Genomic DNA, 6,981 nt, shown 5'->3' with positions numbered 1-6,981 from the left:
CGGCCGAAGCCTTCGTCCAGAGCTCGCCGGGTCTTAGACCAGCTCGCTGCCTCCATCTCATATTCCGCTAGCAAGGTGGCTTCACTTTCCCGCGCCGCCTGCAGGGCCGCTTTGTGGCTTTCCTCTTGGTCGGCCAGCTTCTTGGCCAGGCGATCCCGTTCCTGGACCAAGGCAGCGCACTCGGCCTCTTTGGTGTAAAGGGCGCCTTCGCTTCGCCAAGCTCCTTCCTCAAGTCGGCGTTGGCCCCTGAAGACAAAGAAAAAGAAAAATCAATAAGAAAAGAGTCGTCAAGAAAGATCCGACCCGACTGCGCAGCAATCGGCCCGGATCTCGGGGACTACACCCAGTGGGTGCGCTGACGCGCCCGCACAGGAGACAGACAAAACCAAGTACTTACTTCGGCTGTCGGCCAGGTCGTCGGTCCGCCGGCTCAACTCTCGAGCCTAGGAGACGAAGGCGGCAGCACGAAGGTTGTGGTATTCCTGAAAATTCAGAAAAAAGCAAAGTAAGAAAGCCGTCGAGAAAGATCCGACCTGACTGCGCAGCAGTCGGCCCGAATCTCGGGGACTACACCCAGTGGGTGCGCTGACGCGCCCCCACGGAAGAAATCATGAAAGCAAATCAGCCAACAGCGAAGGACTCACCCGGATAGTAGTTCGCGTCGACAAAAACTCTTGGTTGAGCTGGTGCAGCAGGGCGGCTTGAGCTTGTAGCCGGCTCCGGACCCCTTGAGCCGCCGCATCCAGCTCGCCAGTCCCCCCGCTGGGAGTCCACTCGGACACGGCGGTGCTGGCCGCCTCCAGATCTCCCGCCGGCTGGCCTGCGCCCGTGGCTCAGCGCAACTCCGGCGGACTGGCGCCTCCCCCAGCACGCCGGCCCATCGCCAGCTGCACCTCGAGGCCTGCTCTGCTCTCCAGCTCACCTCCGGCCGGCTCCTCTGGCGCCGCTGATGATTGACCGCCTTGGCCCGCTCCGGTTGGCGCCGCAGGCGGCGCTCTCCCCGCCAAGGCCACGGGGTCCTCGCCCCTCTCCAACAGCGGCAGGTCTTGGATGATCTCCTCCGCCAAGGGCAACGGGGTGTCGGGGGCTACGGCTCGGAGAGGAACCGCGAGCAGCGGAGGCTGGCTGTGCGAGCTTTCCGCCTCCGTCTCCGCGGAAGCCGCCTCCCTCGAGGCCTTGGCTACCGCTTCGGCCTGCTCCTTCGCCGCCTGGGCGGCCACCTTCTCCGCCGCCTCGCACTCCTCCCGCGCTTCGTGGGCGTTCCGCTCCGTGGCCTCCCTAAGATTGGCGCGGGGGTCCACGCGGCGGGAGCTCGAAGACCCTCCGGCCGGCCCCACGACGGAGCCGCCCGGGCCCTGCTCAAGGGAAAGCGGCGCCCTGTCCAGCAAGCGAGGAAAAGATAAGAAGAAATTCGAAGAAAAAGAGAACGATGATGAGAATGCGGAAAGACAATTGAAGACTTATGCCGAGACCGCCTGGGGCTGTTTCACGGCCTTGCGGAAGCAGGCCGCCTTCGCGGCCGCCTCCTCCCGATTTGTCGCCGCGGCGGAAGGCTTGGACTTCTTCGGCCGACTGCCGAAGAGGCCTAGAGCGGCCCGGTGGCTCTGCGCGCCGCCAGCAGCCGGCGCGACAGACAAGCCCGCGCCCTGTTGGTCGGCCGCCGGCTGGCGACGCGGAGCGACTTCGGCTTCGAAATCGTCCGGCCAGTCCTCGAAGCTCGTGGTGAACCTTGAGCCCCCGGGCTCGGCACTGTCCCCCATGACGGCATCTTCCATGGCGGCCGCCCCCAAGTCCGGGTCGTCAACATCATCCACCGTGCGGTTGGGGGCGTACTGGCGTTCAATCCCTGCCACCCCGGCCGGCGGCGCAAGAAGAGGGTTCTGCTCAAAGGACCGACTGGTCAGAAGCCGGCCGTCATGAAGCCGGCTGACGACCAAAAAGAAGATAGAGAAAGAAGCTTACCGTGGGCGGAGGATTGGCGCGAGAATACGGCACCTTGCCGTATTGCCAGTCCCCGGCGAGCTTGCAGTTGGCGATGTAGTTGACCATGAGCGCCACCTCCGCGTGGGGCATTTCTCATGTGCTCAGCTGGCTCGGATCAAAGCGGCCGCTCATCTGACACATCATATGGTGCCGGCTCTGGAGAGGGAGAATCCGGCGCTCCACGAAGGCGGCCACCAAGTCGGCCCCGCGCAGGCCTTCTGACTGAATCATCACCCGAAGCCGGGAGATGGCGGCGTTCCCGGCCGGAGACAACGACCGGGACCGAAAGCTCCACGAGGGCTGCCTCCCAGCCGGCGGGCCGGCTACGTAAGCCGGCAGGTTGATGTAGTCTTCCTGCTCGGCGACGTTCATCACATAGAAATAAGATCTCTGCCAGACCTTTACCGACTGGATCAGGGGGATGGGCGGGAACGGATTGTTCTCACTCGCCCTCCTCATGGCGATGAAGGCTCCGCAGGGGGCGGGCACGCCGGCGACGACTATGCCGATCTTGCTCTGGAAGAACTCTCCCCAGAGCTCCAGCGTGGGGAGCAGCCCCAAGAAGCCTTCGCAGAGGGAGATGAAGGCCGACAGCAGCATCACCGCATTGGGCGTGAGGTGATGCGGCTGGAGGTTGTAGAAGTCAAGGAAGGAGCGCAGAAACCCGCTCGCCGGGAGGCCGAAGCCGCGCAGGCAGTGCGAGCGGAAGACGACCCGCTCGCCCTCCTCCGGCGCCGGCGAGATCTCCCTCGCGGGCGCCAGGCGGACCTGTACGCGGTCAGCGCCGGGCAGGCGCCGGGTCTGGCGAAGGAACTCCACGTGGTCTTCATGGATGTTGGAGCCGTCCTAGGAGCTTGACAACGCCATGGGAGCGAGGTGGCGTGGCGACGCGGCGGCGCTGAGACGGGAGGCTGCGGTGGCAGCGAAAGTAAGAAGACGAGGATTAGGAGGGACGGAGCGGGGGGGAGCACGCGAACCTCTGTCGCTCTCCCTCCTCCCCCTACTTATAGGCTCACGCGGCGGAGCCGAGGAGGCGCGGCGTGGGGAAGAGTGGGGATCGATCGTGCCCACTTCCCACGTCCCGCGATTATCAAGCTTTAACGGCGAGACGAAACTGCCTTGAGAAGGCAAGCGGCCCCTGTGGGCCACGGAAGATCCGCGCCCGGACTAAGGCTCGCGAGTGGCGGGCCCGGGCCTGTGGCGGTGTCCCGTCATGCGCGTGCGCACGCAGGACCCTGCTGCCACGTGGCCGCGAGAAGGCCCGTGGTCAGCACGCAGGTCCCCTCTCCTCCCGCCTAAGCGGGCTCTCTGAAGTCGGCGTACGCCCGCAAAGCCGGCTCTTCAGGATAGGAAGCTGACCAAGCTTCTCGTCCCCCCGCTCACCTCGGAGCTCGATCAGCTTCGGGGACACCTTTCAGAGTAAATAGCCATGGGTAGCCTAGCCGGCCTCCCCTGGCACTTCTGAAAAAGTTACGAGCCCACCCGGCTCTCAAGAATCCAAGACATGGGGCCGCCTTCCCCTAGCTGGCTGCAGCCCAGCCGGCTTTCGGAAGGCGGTCCGACTTTAGCCCTGATGAGAAGGCCGACTCCAAGAAGCCGGCCATGAGAAGGCCGACTCCAAGAAGCCGGCTCCCCATAAAGCAGTCAGGACCGTACCCACAAAGTTTGCACCCACCTAACGGCGGTGTGACGGGGCATGGCTACAGTAAAGCCTGCCAACCCCGAATCCCGGAGCACGCCTGGCACAGTGCGCCGTACGGGGTAGGCGTGACCCATCCGGCGCAGCACTGTTGCCATGCTGACTCTGGCATCACTCACGACGGGCCGCCAGCTCGGCCCATCGACGGTGGGCCCCGTCGAGCAGAGAGTCGCCCGAAGACGGCCACGCCTCCAACTAGTCTGCCCAAGACAGAGCCGGCTCCCCGCAGCCGGCTTGCCGCCTCCCTCGAGGAAGACGCCCCATTAAGGAGACAAGACACGGTAAGGCTACAGCGATCGCCCGGCAGGCGGCGGTACTGTAGTCGCGCTTACCACGATGAAGCTCACGTCAACAAGATAAAGCCACAGTAACAAGCCGCCAACCAGGCCCTGGGCAGTGGGGCCTGCCTGTCGACCAAGGAGCTGCCAGCCGGCGGGACTCACCAGTCGGCGGGCCCCAGCAGCCGGTGCAGAAGCCGGCGAGCGCAGTCACAGATGGCTGGGCCCGTGCCCAGCCGGATTACCATTGTACCCCCGGGGGGTAGGCCTATATAGACCCCCCGGAGTACCCATGCAAAGGGTTGGACCCCCTGCTAGTTCTAGACACACCTAAGGAGAAGAAGCAGGCGAGCCGTGCCCTTTCTTATTCCTCCCCCCAAACAGCTCTAGGAGCGTTGTGTAGCTACTTGATTCATAGAGTGAGCATGCGGAGACCCCGTAGAGCAGCAGTAGGGGTGTTATCTCCATGGAGAGCCCCGAAGCTGGGTAAGATCCACCGGCGTGCATGTCTTCACCTTATCCTGCTTCCTGGCACCGGCGATGTCTTACTGGCTCCCACAATGATAAGCCACCCGTTGGCATATGTCGCAACTACCACCCGACAGTGAATGAGTGTGATGTCTGCAGAAGAGTGAAGGCAGAACACCAAAGGCCAGCTGGTCTCCTCCAACCTCTTGCCATTCCAGAATGGAAGTTTGACCATATTGAGATGGACTTCGTGACTGGGTTTCCTAAGTCCAAGCGTGGCAATGATGCTATATTCATTGTCATCGACAAACTCACCAAAGTGGCTCACTTTCTGCCTATCAAAGAGTCAATCACTACAGCTCAATTGGCGGAACTCTATACCTCTCGGATTGTCTCTCTGCACGGTATTTCTCAAGTGACCTCTTCAGACCGTGGCAGCATCTTTACCTCCAAGTTTTGGGATTCTTTTCAGAAGGCCATGTGTACCAACATCTGCTTCAGCACAGCTTTCCATCCTCAAACTAGCGGTCAAGTCGAGCGTGTCAACCAGATTCTTGAAGATATGCTCAGGGCTTGTGTGATCTCCTTCGGCATGAATGGGAGGATTGCCTTCCTTATGCTGAATTCTCCTGCAACAACAGTTTTCAAGAAAGTTCGGGCAAGGCCCCATTTGAAATTCTGTATGGCAGGAAGTGCCGTACCCCTCTCAACTGGTCTGAAACCGGTGAACGTCAGCTTCTCAGAAATGACTTAATCACAGAGGCAGAGGAAATGTGCAAAGTCATTCGAGATAACCTCAAAGCAGCCCAATCCCATCAGAAGAGCTACTATGATAGTAAGCACCGTGATTTGGCTTTCGAGATCGGAGATCATTTTTACCTCCGTCTCTCTCCTATGAAAGGTACTCATCGCTTCGGTATCAAATGGAAGCTTGCCCCTAGATACGTGGGACCTTTCAAGATTGTCAGCAAGAGAGGCGATCTCGCCTATAAACTTGAGCTTCCTTCAAACTTTGCAAATGTTCATGATGTGTTCCATGTCTCTCAGCTTCGAAAGTGCTTCAAGAGTCCTGACCGCGCCGTCAACTTCGAGGACATTGAGCTCCAAGAAGATCTTTCCTATCGTGAGCACCCCATTGCTATTCTTGAAGAGACAGAACGCAAGACTCGCAATAAGTCAATCAAATTCCTCAAAGTCAAGTGGTCACACCATTCCGACCATGAAGCTACTTGGGAACGCGAGGATCACCTCCGTTCTGAGTACCCGGCATTCTTTCAGTCCTAGATCTCGGGACGAGATCCTTTCGTAGTGCTGGAGTGTTGTAACACCCCGGATGTAACTTTCCCAATTTGTACTCCACTCTTGCCGTTTTCGGCGTTAAGTTATTTTATTTTCTCGGGTTCGTGTTTTTGTCTCCGTGTGTTGTTATCGTTGTCATGCATCTCATATCATGTCATCACGTGCATTGCATTTGCATACGTGTTCGTCTCATGCATTCGAGCATTTTCCCCGTTGTCTGTTTTGCATTCTGGCGCTTCGTTCTCCTCCGGTGGTCATCTCTAGCTTTCATTCGTGTGTGGGGATTAAACATTTCCGGAATGGACCGAGACTTGCCAAGCGGCCTTGGTTTACTACCGGTAGACCGCCTGTCAAGTTTCGTATCATTTGCACTTCGTTTGATACTCCAACGGTTAACCGAGGGACCGAAAAGGCCTCATGTGTGTTGCAGCCCAACACCCCTCCAATTTGTCCCAAAACACACCTAAACCTGATCCATCATCTAGAGCGTTCGATCACGATCGCGTGGCCGAAAACCGCACCTCATTTGGACTCTCCTAGCTCCCTCTACGCCTATAAATATCACCCCTCCGAAATTCGCGGTCCATTCCACCCCTAACCCTAGTCCCGCTCCTCTCCGCGCGCCTGACATTGTCCGCCAGTGCCGGACACGCCGCCGCCAACCACACACACGCCGCCACGTGGCATCGCCGCCGCCACTCCCACCGTGGCCCGCCCGGCCCAGGTGAGGCCCCCGCGGCCCAACCGGCTCCGCCGCCCCGCGCCGCCTCGCCCGAGATGCTCCGCCGCCCGCGCCGCCTCGCCCTAGCTGCTCCGCCGCCCTGCGCCGCCGCCGACGCCCCTCGCCGGCCACCGCCGCCCTTCGCCGCCCGACGACGGCCGCCTCCTCGCCGCTTCCTCCGGCCACCGGCGCCGCCCCGCTGCCGGCCAGATCCGGCGTCCCCACGCCGGATCCGGCGCCCGCGCCCCTCTCCGGCGAAGATCCGGCCCGGCTCCGGCGACCCCCCCTCTCCGGCGAGTTCGAGCTCTCTCCGGCGAACCTCGGAATCCGCGCCATCCGGATCTGGATCTAGATCCAACATGGGTTGACTTTTTCGCCTGAAACCCTAATCCATGTGCTCCTGTTCATCGCATCATATCTCCGCATCCGTAGCTCCGTTTTTGGCATATAGCATATCAAAATGTTCATCTCAGAGAGTACATCATGTCATTCCATTTCATCATTTTCATTTGAGTTCATCTTGATGCCCGAAA

The sequence above is a fragment of the Triticum urartu genome, chromosome 4, assembly GCF_003073215.2.
Source record: "Triticum urartu cultivar G1812 chromosome 4, Tu2.1, whole genome shotgun sequence".
Lineage (NCBI taxonomy): Eukaryota > Viridiplantae > Streptophyta > Magnoliopsida > Poales > Poaceae > Triticum > Triticum urartu.
The sequence above is the reverse complement of the archived record's forward strand: the minus strand, read 5'-3'. Positions refer to the sequence as shown.